We start from the raw sequence: 15,439 nt of genomic DNA, 5'->3' as shown, positions 1-15,439 counted from the left end.
GATTCGAACCAGGCAGATTCCCATGCTCAGTGTGTCTCTGAAGGTGCTTATCTTTGATATGTAACGGTGACAGACGCTTGGCAACCTGAAAGCCAGTCTTTCAGCTTTATGTCTAAGCAAGACTGCCTAATAATTCGCGTCACTTTTACTAAATTTTACACAGGTTTCTTCCTGACTACTGTAGGCTCCTGACCTCCCTTTTCTTAGACCACTTACTTTAATAAATTTCAGTTATAAATTCTTTCTCTGTCTCTTTGTGATACAAATCTTCCAGTTCTTTGATAGTTTTATATTCTAGGAATGTCTTTCTCAAGGATCTGGGAACCATCCCATTAAAAGTAATCTTTGAAGGAGAAAACGTCCATCCTCCTTTCTCCCAGTCTCTGTGACTGTAGGAGCCTGACTTTGATAAGCGATAATTAGCAAACACAGATGGGCCTAATCATACTGATGAGTCTCCCACTTAACAGTCTGCAGTGCTTTTCCACTAGTTCATCCAGTGCTAAAATCTTTCCTGACTTTCGGTTCGGTACAGTTGAGTTCAATTTCTCCTCCTTATTGCTATATTCTTGAATGAAGTATCCCTTATCTGTTTAGCTCTCTACAGTGCATTTTTCTCTCACATGTGTCATGCCCAAATATATGTGCGCCGAATGGAAGGCACATGCCTGATATCACAAAGCCCTTCACATGTGCTTTTTTTCCTGGAAAATTGCACTGCATTTGTAAAAGTGTTCTGTTGGTTAGCCAGGTCGAAGCTGCTCTCCTGTTCTTGTCGAAAGGACACCTGTGGGGATTGTTTTTTAAATGAGGCTGGATAGGTCTTTTTCTGGCTAACCTACCGCAGGACAAGATGCCATTATTAAGACATGGGTGACGACAAATATGGCTGCCTTTTGGTTAACTAACTAATTAGTTAAGTTGATGGCTCTTTTTTAAAAGGAGTATTCTCACGCATGGCACTTCGGTTAGGTTACAAACTGCTGACCTGGTTACCAAGTTGTTTGTATTGAGTTTTCAGGTGATTCAAGCTGCATTTCCCATGTATCCAACTTTCATTTTTCTTCTAAAATCGAATCTGTGACCTAGTATGTTGTAAATTAACTTTTATAAAGAATGATCTATGCTAGATTCTCTCAGATAAGGGTGCTGAATGCTTTCTTTATAACCTAAAATACAAACCATAACAATCTCTATTATCCAGGCAGTTTTGAGATGGCTTCTGACAGCAGCAACAAAAACAAGCAAAACATTCTCCTTTTCTTTTGAATTAAATCTATTTCTGGATATCTGCTTTCTGTATGGGATAAAGCCATCAGCCTGTCAGTTTGTCCACATGTAGTTTTGCTCCCAACAGCAGCGAGGCGATAGAACCCAGAGCTCTCTGCTAATGGTTTCTTTAGCAAAACTTTGTCTACCTGCAGTGCTAATAGCTAGTTTGAAATTCAGGATGAGATCTATTTTGGTTTTTTTTTCCTTCCTTCTTTTTTTCTTCTCTCTGTTTTCAACAATGTGATGGAAAAATATAACTATTCCTATATGACAGCACGCCTTAATACCTATTTAGTTTCAATCAGCCTCTTTGAAATCGTGTTTCACGGTAGTCTTATTTAATTTCTGAAAATGATTTAGACCCCTGATTAGTGAACCCCCAGTACCAGGATTAACATAGAATCTAGCTTTGTCACTGTGTATTATGTGTGTATATTTGTGTCTCATTTTGTGTATTGCTAGTTATCCATAGAGCAATATGCACATATGAAGATAGGTATAACTATATTTATTTGCATCTAATATTTTATTTATGGATTGATTTGTGTGGATCATTACTAAATAATCTTTAGAAGTATTTCTTATTTTTATTAAAAATTTTTAATGTTTATTTATTTTTGAGAGAAAGAGAAACACAGAGTGTGAGCTGGGGAGGGTCAGAGAGAGAGGGAGACACAGAATCTAAAGCAGGTTCCAGCTCTGAACTGTCAGCACAGAGCCCGATGTGGGGCTCAAACTCACAAACTGTGAGATCATGACCTGAGCAGAAGTCAGCCATTTAACTGACTGAGCCACCCAGGCGACCCTTTAAAAGTATTTTCCAAACATGAATCTGAATTGCTTGATAAAATATAACTTTCCTTTCAGTGTTTTGAAATATTAAAATATACTTTAAAGTTATTTAATTTTAATAAAATTTGATGTGCTGATATATCCTTTTTATATCTTAATCATTCTGTATCAGACACTCAATCAGGGGCTCAAGTTTCCAAGACGAATAAGACATGTTCTTATTCTTAAGGCGTAAGAGTGGTGTTTCTTCACCCTGTGTGCATCTTAAATCACTTGGAGAGCTATAAAACCTTACGGCTCTATCCCAGGGGAGGATGATTGGCTTAATTTTAAAAGTTTTCTAATAATTTTAGTATGTGTCCACTATTAGATCCACTTCTTACAGTGTGTAAGGGGACACTGGACTACACATAAACAGATACAAGAACGTTGACCAGACTTGCACAGGAACCCTGGGAGATACAGAGGGACAGAGGAAGGCCCTGGAGTTGTTTTGTGAGATGTCTGTTGGGGGAAAGGGGCAGAGAGGAACATGGTACTGTGACTCCTGAGCTGAAGTTTGAACCTAGAACTGTTCAGGCAGTGGAGGGAACAGTGGGGAGTGGTGCGAAGCATCAAGGGAAGGAAATGCAGAGAAAACCGTGTACTAAAAGAGTCATATACAGCAGCCTGGTGTGGAAGAACTACTTACTCCTTAGCATTTAACAACTCGCAGGTGTACCTCTGGGAGTGGCAAGCATGGAACTAGACTAGGGATCAATGATGGTCATTAAGCCTTACACTACTTTTTTAAAATGTTTATTTATTTTTGAGAGAAAGAGACTGAGAATGGGATGGGCAGAGAGGGAGGGAGACCGAGCATCTAAAGCAGGCTCTGCAATGTCAGGGCAGAGCCCAATGTGGGGCTCAGACTCACGAACTGTGAGATCCTGATTTGAGCCAAATTGGACGCTTAACCGCTCAGCCACCCAGGTTCGCCTAAACCTTACACTATTTTATAATGCATATTCAAATCCACACTTAACAAAGAGACTAATAGGGTAAAGAAATAAAGACAGGAAGGTTCTAAGCACTCAGTTTTGAGAGCTGCCTATATAGACATCACTTACATAATTCTAATCTACCCTGGTGGTCATCAAGAGAAAGGAAAGATGCTACAGCCTGATTATAGTCATGCATGGAAATACTGCTTTTGATACGCTATTGAACACATAGTGCCTTAAACATGCATAAAATAGAAAGAAACTCATTCCTTACTAATTCGATTTTCTTATTCCAAAAGAAGGTTGAAAAATTATTAACCCCTCTCACAAATTAAATATAATTATCAAGGGCATGTGATGTTCTAGGCATTATAGATCAATCTTGATCTACAAGGCTAAGTCATATATTTTGCCAAAGTATCTTTCTTCCATTCCAGTAAGGTCAATTAAATCATCATTGGTTTTATTGTTACCCTTTTAAAAATTATTAATGAAAAATGTGCATTTCTGGATGAGTGTGAAAGAAAGAAAACATATTTTCTTTCATCCTTCCTAAGATGCCATCAAAATGGTATTGGTGGAAAACAAAGGATTCAAATTCACAGTGCTGAAGAAAAGGAGTTGATGACCAAGGGAAAAAAATTCAACATTCCTGAGATATACCAAAAGAAAATGAGGAATAGTTAGGGTGAAATCAAAGCTGCAGGCTAGGATAAGTGAGTAGAAGGCTACAGCCAAGGGGATAGCAGAGACTTTTGTGGATCCTGGAGTGGGAGAGGGGGGTTGGCACGCCAAGTAAAGAATGGGAATGGAGGGTGCCTGGTTGGCTCAGCTGGCTAGATGTCTGACTGTTTATTTTGGTTCAGGTCATGATCTCACTGTTCATGGAACCAATCCCTGAGTCAGGTTCTGTGTTGTCAATGTGGAGCCTGTTTGGGATTTTTCTCTCTTCCTCTCTCTCTCTCTGCCCCTACCCTGCTCACATGCTCTCTCTTTCTCTCAAAATAAATAAAATAAACATTTAAAAAAGCATGGGAATGAAAATGAGGTGGGGGATTAATTATAAATCAATAGGTGGAATGATTGACTAATCACCTTTCTCCATTCCAGACATTTAACACCACTCACTCATCACTAAATAAACTGAATGAACTCTTTGATGAAAACTAAGGTAATTAGGATGGACATGAGAGCCCCATAACATTTTGTTTTAGAGTCCTAAAGTATGAGGTCCTCATCATCTTGAGGATAAGAGTCATACTCAGAAGTTACAGTCTGCTTTTTACTGTCTCATTCTTATGATGGAAGATCACCCGGTTTTAGACAAAAATTTGTAAAATGAAAGAACCCCATGTATTCAAGCATACAAGATGAATTGGCGTAGTAATGCTAATTTAGGGATCAAAGGAAAAAAATTTTTTAATCTAAAATTTAAATTTGTAGCATTGGAGAGATTGAGAAAGACATTGTACCTTCACTAAGCCAAGCAAAACAAAACAAAACAAAAATAAGAGTAAGATGCAATAACAATGGAATGGTTAGAGCCCAAGGAAGAATTAGTTTAAATACATTAAAGAACAAAAATTCAACTAAGTAAATTTAGAACTTGATTAGTTTTATTCAACAATTTGTGAACCGGGCATAATTGGGCAGCTTCCTACTGGGCAATAGGAAGGAGCTCTGCCACGTGGTAGAAAAGGAAAGGTTTTATGATTTGGCTATTAATGGAAAGAGCCTAAATGTCCATCACCTGATGAGTGGATCGAGAAGATGTGGTATATATATACAATGGAGTACTACATGGCAATGAGAAAGGATGAAATATGGCCATTTGTAGCAAAGTGGATGGACCTCGAGGGTGTCATGCTAAGCAAAATAAGTCAGGAGGAGAAGGACAGATACCATATGTTTGCACTCATAGGTCTAACAGGAGAAACCTAACAGAGGACCATAAAGAGGGGAAGGGGAAAAGAGAGCTGGGGAGAGAGAGGGACACAAATCATGAGAGACTACTGAATACTGAAAATGAAAACAAACCGAGGACTGAAGGGGAAGGGGGGGGAAGGGCGTGATGGTCATGGAGAGGGGCACTTGTGGCGAGAAGCACTGGGTGTTATATGCAAACCAATTTGACAATAAACTATTATAAATAGAAAAAAAGAAAAGGAAAGGTTCTTAGAGGGATAAAGGGGTGTAAAATGGAAATTATTAGAAAGCATGCATTGTTTCAGCCAAGGTCCCCTCCTAAGGGGAACAGAATAGGTCTGTGGAGTGTATTATCTCATTAGAGCTGACCAAATGATCTCAGCTTGACTGGTTAAGTTACATTCCTGGAGAGGCTGAAGATGCAGTTAGGTTAGGTATTCAGTCTCACTTTGTTGACATGGGACAGTGACTCCATTTGTGACTGTTGTCTCTTTTTTAAATAAATGTTAAGTATGAGTGTTGAAATAAAATTTAATGGAATGGTTGGAAGATAGGGAAAAGGAAATATCCCAGAAATATCAATGGACAAAGGAAATCAAGAAATGTTATTAGAAAATTAGAAATATAGATAATTAAAGCAGGAGGTCAAATTTCCTACTAAATAGGTGTCTGAGAAAGAAAGAATAGAGAAAACAGATGGAGAAATTGTCAAAGAACTAATGCAGGGAAGTTTCCACACTCAAGAGCACAATGCTTTAGATTAAAAGACCTATTTAGACTAAAACACTCATTCACAATATTGGGAAAGTCAGGAACACCAAGGCTAAACAGAAGATTCTAGGGGTGCCTGGGTGGCTCAGCTGGTTAAACATCTGACTTCAGCTCAGGTCCTGATCTCAAGGTTCATAAGTTTGAGCCCCACATCTGGTTCTGTGTTGACAGTTCACAGCCTGGAGCCTGCTTTGGATTCTGTGCCTTCGTCTCTCACTGCCCCTCACCCATTTATTCTCTCTCTCTCTCTCCCTCTCTCTCTCTCTCTCTCTCTCTCTCTCTCTCTCTCTCTCTCTCACACACACACACACACACACACACACACACACACACATACATGCACACAACTAACATTTTTTAAAAAATAAAGAGAATATTCTCAAATTCCAGAGTGAACGTCCAATTCTTCATTTCCACTCAGGCCATATTGTGAGAATCATGGGATCAAGCTCCATGTTGAGCCCCACAGTGAGCATTTAACCTGCTTAAGTTTCACTCTCTCTCCCTCTGTCCCTCTGTCTCTCTCTCAAGTTAAAAAAAAAATTACAGAGTGAGAAACCAAACATGTCAGAAACAAAAGAGTTCACCTACAAATAAAGGAAATAAGTTCCCTGACTTCAAAATTTCAGCAAGAACAGAGGATTTGAGAGGCCAGTGAACAATGCTTCCAGGGGTGACTGGCTGACTCAGTCAGTAGAGCACAAGACTCTTTATCTCTGATTTCTGAGCTCAAGTCCCATGTTGTGTGAGGGGTCAACTTAAAAATAGGAGTGCTTTCACAGTTCTTTTCCTGTCTACTGCTAATTCTATACCTGGAGAAATTGTCAATTGAGTGTGAAGAATGAGTGGAAGACTCTTTAGACATTTAAGAAATTACAATGTTTATTTATTATGCATCCTATTTTGCATGTTATTTTAAGAGGTACTTCAGATAAATGAAGGAGTAAACAAAAATCTAAAACTAGATTTAAAAGGGGAAAACATTGAAGGAAAGTCAAGAATGAAAATGGCAAACAGGTTTAAATGTCAAGATTGACCCAAAACTGGGGTGCCTAGGTGGCTCAGTGGGTTGAGCATCTGACTCTCGATACCAGCTCATGCTCTCACAGAAGTGGAATCAAGCCCTGCATTGGGCTCTGTGCTGAGCATGAAGCCTGCTTAGGATTCTATCTCTCCATTCCTCCTCCCCCTCAAAATAAATAAATAAACCTTGTAAAAAAAAGATTCTTCATAAAGAAAAAAATTGCACTGGGAAGATGATATCCATACACCGTTTTTTTTTTATGTTTCAACTTTTTTTTTCATGTTTATTTTTGAGAAAGAGAGCAAACAGGGGAGGGGCAGAGAGAGAGAGAGAAAGAGAGAGAGAGAGAGAGAGAGAGAGAGAGAGAGAGAATCTAAAGCAGGCTCCAGGCTCCAGGCTCCAAGCTCTCAGCATAGAGCCCGACCTGGGGCTCCAATCCATGAACCATGAGATCACAATCTGAGCGATGTCAGATGCTTAATTGAATGAGCCCCCCAGGTCCTTGAGTTTTTATGTTTTAAGTTTTATTCATTCATTCATTCATTCATTTTATTATTAAAAAATCTTTTTACATTTATTTATTTTTGAGAGACACAGAAAGAGCACAAGCAAGGGAGGGGCAGAGGGAGGAGGAGACAGAATCTGAAGCATAAGCTGACAGTGCAGAGCTTGATGTGGAGCTCAAACTCACACACCGTGAAATCATGACCTGAGTTGAAATCAGTCATTTAACTGACTGAGCCACCCAGGGTCCCCTGAAGTTTTTATTTAAATTCCATTTAGTTGACATACAGTGTATTATTTTCAGGAGTAGAATTTAGTGATTCACGACTTATATATGACATTCATTGCTTATCACAAGTGCTCTCCTTAATACCTCATAAAGTACTTGTCAAACTCAACACCCAAAAAACAAGTAATCCAGTAAAGAAACGAGCAGAGTACCTGCATAGATCCAATAAAGACATACAGATGGCTAACAGATGCATGAAAAGATGGTCAACATCACTCATCACCAGAGAAGATACCACCTCACACCTGTCAGAAAGGCTAAAATCAACAACACAAGAAATAGCGGGAGTTGGTGGGGATGCAGAGAAAGGGGAGCCCTCTTGCACTGTTGGAGGGCATGCAAACTGGTGCAGCCACTCTGGAGAACAGTATGGAGGTTCCTCAGAAAGTTCAAAATGGAACTACCCTATGACCTACCAATTGCTCTACTGGGTATTTACTCAAAGAATACACAAATACTAATTTGAAGGCATACATGCACCCTGATGTTTATAGCATTATCAATGATAGCCAGATTGTGGAATGAGCCCAAATGTCCATTGATTGAGGAATGCATAATGAAGATCTGGTATATATACAGTGTAATATTACTGAGACATAAAGTAGAATGAAACCTTAGCATTTGCAATGATGTGGATTCAGCTAGGATGTCCATAGATTTACATAGAACAATGGTAGAGTTTGGAAATACAGAGTACATGATAAAAACAAATAGATTGTTTTTATAAAGGCAACTAGTAACATCAAGAAAAAGAAAACCTTCTAAGAATTGAATTGTAACGGTAGAATTCTCAACACTACAATAATTAATATTTATACTCATAAACCATGAAAATGCATTCATTTCAGAAGTTAAAACCAAGGGTTTCTGAGTGACTCAGTCAGTTAAGCATCTGACTTTGGCACAGGTCATGATCTCACAGTTCATTAGTTCCAGCCCCATGTCAGGTTCTGTGCCGACAACAAAGAGCCTGGAGTTTACTTCTGATTCTATGTCTCTTTCTCTTTCTCTCTCTCTTTCTGCCCCTCCCCTGCTATTGCTCTGTCTCTCACAAAACTAAAAATAAACATTGAAAACATTTTAAATTTTAAAATCAACTGAAAGCTAAAGAGCAGAGAATGTAATTTTACTGATTTAATGGGACCAATCTTGACAATATAAAAGTACAAGTGTCCATGACAGAATTGGATAGCAAAAGGAGAAAGAAGAACGAAAATTAGAAGGGCATTATTATCCATATCCTGATATTTTAATGTTTAGTATTACTAATACTGGATATATTTCATGGAATAAGAAATCAAAAATATAAATAACATCATTTAAATATACCAAAACTAAGCAATAAGGCATCTAAATTTTGTGATGTAATTATGCTCAGGGTAAAAGATAAAGTGGGTTCATTCAAATACATCATAACCAAAAAAAGGCCAACTGAATTTACTACATTTATAGAGGAAAAAATAGCAACATAAATATGTTATTTAAAAATATGAGAGTTATCACCAGGGGAAACAGTTGTGAGAGATGAATGTGTCGGAAATGAGGCAAGATACTGCTATATTTGATTTTTAACAATCTTATTTAGTTTTAACACTAATTTGTATATTAATTTAATAGCAGATACAAGTGAAAATATAAATGTAGATGTATCTCTGCAGTCATGAAATTCATTAAGGTAGCCAAGGTCCACTCTCTAGCAATTATTTTCTGATGGCAACCAGATGGCTGCCACCATAGGGAATATCTGACAGTCTAACCATTTTGCAATCCTTTTAAAAATCTAATAACATTCATGCTCATTTCATTTGATCCTCATTATTCTGACTACGCCTTCCTCATATTTAAAGCTGTTACTGACTTTCCAACTATATTATAACTCCACTGCCTTTTTAAAAATTATTGTTTTAAGTGTAATTAACATACAGCTTTATATTAGTTTCAGGTGGGCAATATAATCAGTCAGCAATTCTATACATTTCTCAGTGCTCATCAACATATATGTGAATCCTATTTATTTCACAGCTGCTTTTTTTTGTCTTTGCCCCTGGTGTCTGTAAGGCATTAGAATGTGTTGACAGTCTTGATACCGACTCTTGCAAATTGTGTCCATTATATATATATTTTTTATTTTTAAAATTATGTTTGTTTATTTTTGAGAAAGAGAGGAAAAAAACAGAGTGCAAGGGTGGGGAGGGGCAGAGAGAGAAAGAGACACCAACCAAATCCAAAGCAGGTTCCAGGCTCTGAGCTGTCAGCACAGAGCCTGATGCAGGGCTCAAACTCAGGAAACACGAGATCATGATCTGAGCCAACCGTCTGAGCCACCCAGGAGCCCTAAGTCCATTATATTCTTGACCTTATTTTCTCCTCATTTTTCATGAATCTGTTTTTAGTTTCTTTTCTGTCTCTTCAATTGAGTTCTCTTCCTAGATTTTATAAAAAGTCTCCAGCTCTCTCTCTCTTCATTCATGCTTTTGGTGTTTACTTCTATACGTGATTCTCCATAATGACTAACAAAACTATATTTAAAGTCTGACTTATTCAAAGTTATTCCTCTCTGTATAAAATTAAACTGTACACCTGTATTTGAATAACCCATTAGTATCATCAACTCAAAGTATCATGAACTTAAAACTATTCTTCCTCTACCTGTTCCATTCCATTAATCTACTGTTTCACTTGAAATACACTTGTTGCACGTTTGTTTTACCACCATTTATGAAGAACAACACTCTGGGGGTGATTATTGGGTACACCTTCTTTACTGATATTTTCTTTCATTCACCAAACCTTGTTGATCCCTCCTGGGTAATAACGTCAGAATAAAATCTCGTTTAACCTTCATATTGGCTTAGAAGTCATCCCCTTTATAAAAACCATAAAACTTATAAAAAAACTTCAGTAGGCTCCTTATCTTTCATTCTTCCTCTTTACCGATGATCTGTCCTAGCTAAAGTAGGTCTGTGAGTTTCCCTAAAACCGTGATGGTCATGTTATTTTCAAGTTTTTTCTTTCAAAAAAGCTGTTATCTTTTTTCTTCATTTGTCTATATCCTACCCAATCTTCAAATAAAGCTTAATTCCATTCCTTCTATAAAATTACTCACTCTTCCTGTACTTGGAGATTGCTTACTTTTTTGAAATTTGTAGAATTTTCTATCCACACCACCTACTTGACATTGAAACTGTTCTATGTCTTAGGTCATAATATTTTTTCCCCTTGAACAGTGAGATTTCCTACCCAGAGATGCTAGGAATTTCTTAAGGACAAAATCTATCATATATCATATCAAATTCCCAGCATTTAACATTGTTTACTACACATATTATGTTCTCACAGTATATTTTTGATGAAATAAAAAATTTTGAAAAATACATTTTGCCATTTTCCCACATCATTTATACATTTAAAGAACTATAGTAATGCACTAACTTTTTATGGAAAAATGATTTTATCACATATTGTATCATCATGTACAAGGATAAAAATACTAACAAGTATACCTTACTGATTATGAGAAGCTTAATATGTATTACCTGATTAAGATGTCCTAAAAACATCCCTCTAGAAACTATGGCTGTTACCATGTCTCAATGGATTATATTTTTAGATTGCTAAAACAAAATATATCATTGAATAATATATCTTTCTAGGCTTCCACTGAAAATAATGATTGGTGATCATTTAAATGTTCTTCTTTGCTCTCTGTAAATATTGTTCTAATTATCTGCTTTATGGGATGCATGGGTCAAGAATTTAGCCAAGTTTTGCTTAGTAAAAATGATGTTGATTTGGGAATATGTGGGTAAAGTTCAAACGAGATTTTAAAAAAGGTCAAATAAAGAATTAAAAAGAATGGGAAGACACATGGAGGAAAATAGTTATCTGAATTTTTTATGTCAAAAGTGTTCATATAGCCATGGTCAGCTGACTATCAAACATAAAAGAGATGAAAATGGAAAGTGATATATGCATCTTGATATACTATCTGTTTCTTCTCAAGGCAGAATCCTTATTTACATTTGGAAGGGATAATTCCCTCTCAAAATACTGGGTTTTTATTACTTCATGCATTTGTAACTTAGTTTATGTTGCAATTAATAAATAACCCCACAATCTTAACATCTTACAAATATTTGTTTTTCACTCATATTATATACTGATCCATGCCTCCTGCAGTATTGCTGCTCATACTTCATTCTAAGTCCTCTGCTGTTAGAGATGTCTAAGTAGGATAGTGATTTTATTTGTGACAGAAGGAAACGTGGTAGTGCCACATGATCAATCTTTAAGCTTCAATTAGAAATGTTGTTTGTCGCTTGTATTCATTTCAATAACTAAAGCAAATTCATGACCCATCATCCACTGGGAACGGACAGTAAATAACTTGAACAATATTATATTTTCCTGCAATTTATTCTCATCTTCGCACATATTCATTTACCTTCCTTCTGCATATAAAACATCCCCACTCCCTTCCCAAGAGAGATAACTTAAAAGCCTTATCTATCATAGCACCAGGCTTAAAGTCCACGGTCTCAGAATGGTCTCTACATTGGTTTTGGATGTGGCTTTTCCTGATCTAGAGATCTATGAACTAAAATGACAAGTTATACTCAATTTATAATGCTGGGAAGGTAACTGCAATAAATATTTCTATTAAAATAAGGAAGAATGCAATACCTGGGTGGCTCAGTCAGTTAAATGTCCAACTCTTAAATTTGGCTAAGCTCATGATGGTTCATGAGTTTGAGCCCCACATTGGGCTCTGCACTGACAGTATGGAGACTGCTTGGGATTCTCTCTCTCCATCTCCCTTTCTGCCCTTCCCCCTGCTCGCTCGCTCGTTCTCTCTCTCTCTCTCTCTCTCTCTCTCTCTCAAAAATAAATAAATAAACATTTAAAATGTAAAAAAAATAAAAGAGGGAAGAATGGGCAATACCTTGTAGTCATCTATTTGTTACATATCCACTGAAGGCCAACTGTGGATCAGCTCCATGTGTTTTCACTTTGGGACACAGGCAAATGGGTTAGTCTCTGTCTGGGCCATTCTTGAGCTCCGAGAAGAAGGCGTAGAGAAGCGACTGGAAACACAATGCCTCCTAAGGTTCTTTTTGGGAACACACTCATCACTGCCACTCACATTTTATTGCCCCAGGAAAGCTACACAGTCAAACTGACTTCAAGCACTCAGGAATAGCTTTGAAAAATAACGCAATCTATCTCATTGCAAGTTCAAGTATAGTGAGAGATTTGTGTATATGGATCTGTTAAATACACACACACGGAAAGAGCAAGAATATCTTCAGTTTTTCAATATATTATATGATAGAGACTAGTTTCCTTTAAGTAGGGAGAAATATTCAGAAGCAAATCAATTTTTCTCTAGTGTCTTTCTTCATGAATTCCTGGCTTCCTAGATACATGTGATGATTAAAGAATAATATCTTTGCCCAAGATGATATACCTCCATTATTTATAATTGCTCTATATTATCTAATTCAAAATCAGCTAAGTGAATTCCAAACTTGTCTCTTATTTCCTACCTTCCTTCACTGAGAACCTTGCATATATAATACATAAGAAAACGTATTGAATAAAATGTAGCAAATAAAACATTGCTTGCCAAAATTTTATTATTGTTTAAACAAACCCAAGTTGTATTTTTATGCTGATTTGACTTCTAACATTCGTGATCATGCCAAGAACAAGGAGGACATGTATAAATGGGAATTTTAGTGAATGTTTTTGAAATTTGAGAAGTTCACACGCAATGACACAGGATTGGTCTGAGTTGTCTTGATTATATTTTTTCTGGCACACTGATCAATAATCTGTCTGAAATGCAATAGGGTGAGAATAACTAATATTAACTGAGTATTCAGTCATTCAGATATCATAACGAACTATTTTCTAGACTCACCAGTAGCTGAAATGGCAGGAGTCATTCTGTGACAGTTCTGTTATCTTATTTGTAGCTTCACTTTTGGTCTCAAATATCCAAAGTTATTTCACTTTGGTATCTACTCAAAGTGAAACAAAATGATTTGGCCTTAAAATACAATATACTTTGGGGCACCTGGATGGCTCAGTTGGTTAAGGGTCTGACTTCAGCTCTGGTCAGGATCTCACAGTTTGTGGGTTCGAGCCCCGCCCCAGGCTCTGCACTGACAGCTCAGAGCCTGCAGCTTGCTTCCGATTCTGTGTCTCCCTCTCGGGTAGCAAATATTCTTAGAGTGCAAGAACATTATGAGAATTTAAAACATAACAGTAACCAAAATTAGCTACAGACATTTGTTTGACAATGATGACATGTTCGAGAAGCATCTAATTTATCTGAAAGAGATCAGCTATTACTTACCTTGTCATTGAGTCGCTATTTGGGATGAGAGTGAAGTATAAAAAAATCTAAAAATGCAGAGAATGAAAATCAATAGAGAAATTGTAACACAATGTGTCATGAAGTCTTCATGTTATATATTATGTAAAATTGAGTCATTAAGTCTGGTGCCACAGAGGAAGAAAAAAAAATTTTTTTTGGTCTATATCATCAATTTGTGATTGGATTACTACTGTGATTGTTGTTTTCTCTGTAAGCAATAACTACCTCAAAAATACCGAATTAAACAATAAAAAAATTAATTTTTCTTTCTCTATAAATACATTTTCTCTTGTAGATAATAGTGACATAAAGAACATTGCAACCAAAATTAGTAGAATTCTCATGTTTTAATCACTCATCCAACTTTTTAATTAAAAATACCACATTCAAAAATATTAAGCTAGCTTCAATACATTTCAGATTTTCTGAACATAATTTATTTAGAAATCTACAATAAATGAACCAGAAGAAAAAGTATATATGCTATATATGCTTGGAAATAACAAGAATGAACACTTCAAAATAACTCATGAATTAAAAATGCTGAAAATAGAAAATATTAAAGCAGACAATTGTTAAACTATCACATATCAATGTGAGTGAAGCTTCTAAAGTGGTATTTGAGGGAAAATGTATAATATTTAATATTCATATAAAATATAAAGGTTGAATGTTAAGAAACTAAACATTTAATTTATTTAAGGAATAAGGAAAAAACAACAGAAAATAAAAGAATATAAAATAAACAAAGTAAACATAAATATTAATGAGGTTAGAAACAAGAGATACTATAGAATGTGCACACCAAACCAAAGGTTAGTTTTTGAAAGAACTAATGAAAGACACATTTCTAGCTCAAATTGATCAAGGAAAATAATAAGTAAGAGAATAAGATTACAAATTACGTATCTAAGGGGCAAAAAAGGAGAAGAATTTTGTATGTATGAGAAACTAAACATGTATTTAGAGTATGCAATTTAGGGTATTTAATGACAATAAACTTGAAATTTTACATGTACTGGATAATTCTCTAGGGAAAGCAAATTTCAAAAGCCATCTGAAGTTGAAATACAATTAAGGAAAAGTTATATAACAAATAAATTAAATAGGGAGTTCAAAATATTTCCTCAAAAACACTAACGTCAGACAGCTTTCTAGATGTGTTATTCTAAAAATTGATATCTCAGATATTTTTTACTTTTAGTCTCCCTCCCTCAGGGAACAGAGAAAAGGAACACCGGTCTCTTGCTGAATCTGAAGTCAGAGCAGGACGGAAACTGAAATTATAAACCGATCTCAATGATAAGCATAGATCTGAAATTCCTGAATAATAGATTTAAGAAAAGACAATCACATTAAATATATGTAACAAATATAAGATTCTGCTACATTTCAGAAGTGCTAAATATGAAAAATGTATATCTTAGAATTTAAACAATGTAACATTTACTATTGGCAAGTTCTATGCAAAACTGTGTGGAGAGAAAAGGCAGAAA

This window comes from Suricata suricatta, chromosome 15, assembly GCF_006229205.1.
Source record: "Suricata suricatta isolate VVHF042 chromosome 15, meerkat_22Aug2017_6uvM2_HiC, whole genome shotgun sequence".
In the NCBI taxonomy this organism is placed as follows: domain Eukaryota; kingdom Metazoa; phylum Chordata; class Mammalia; order Carnivora; family Herpestidae; genus Suricata; species Suricata suricatta.
Note: the sequence above shows the minus strand (reverse complement) of the source record.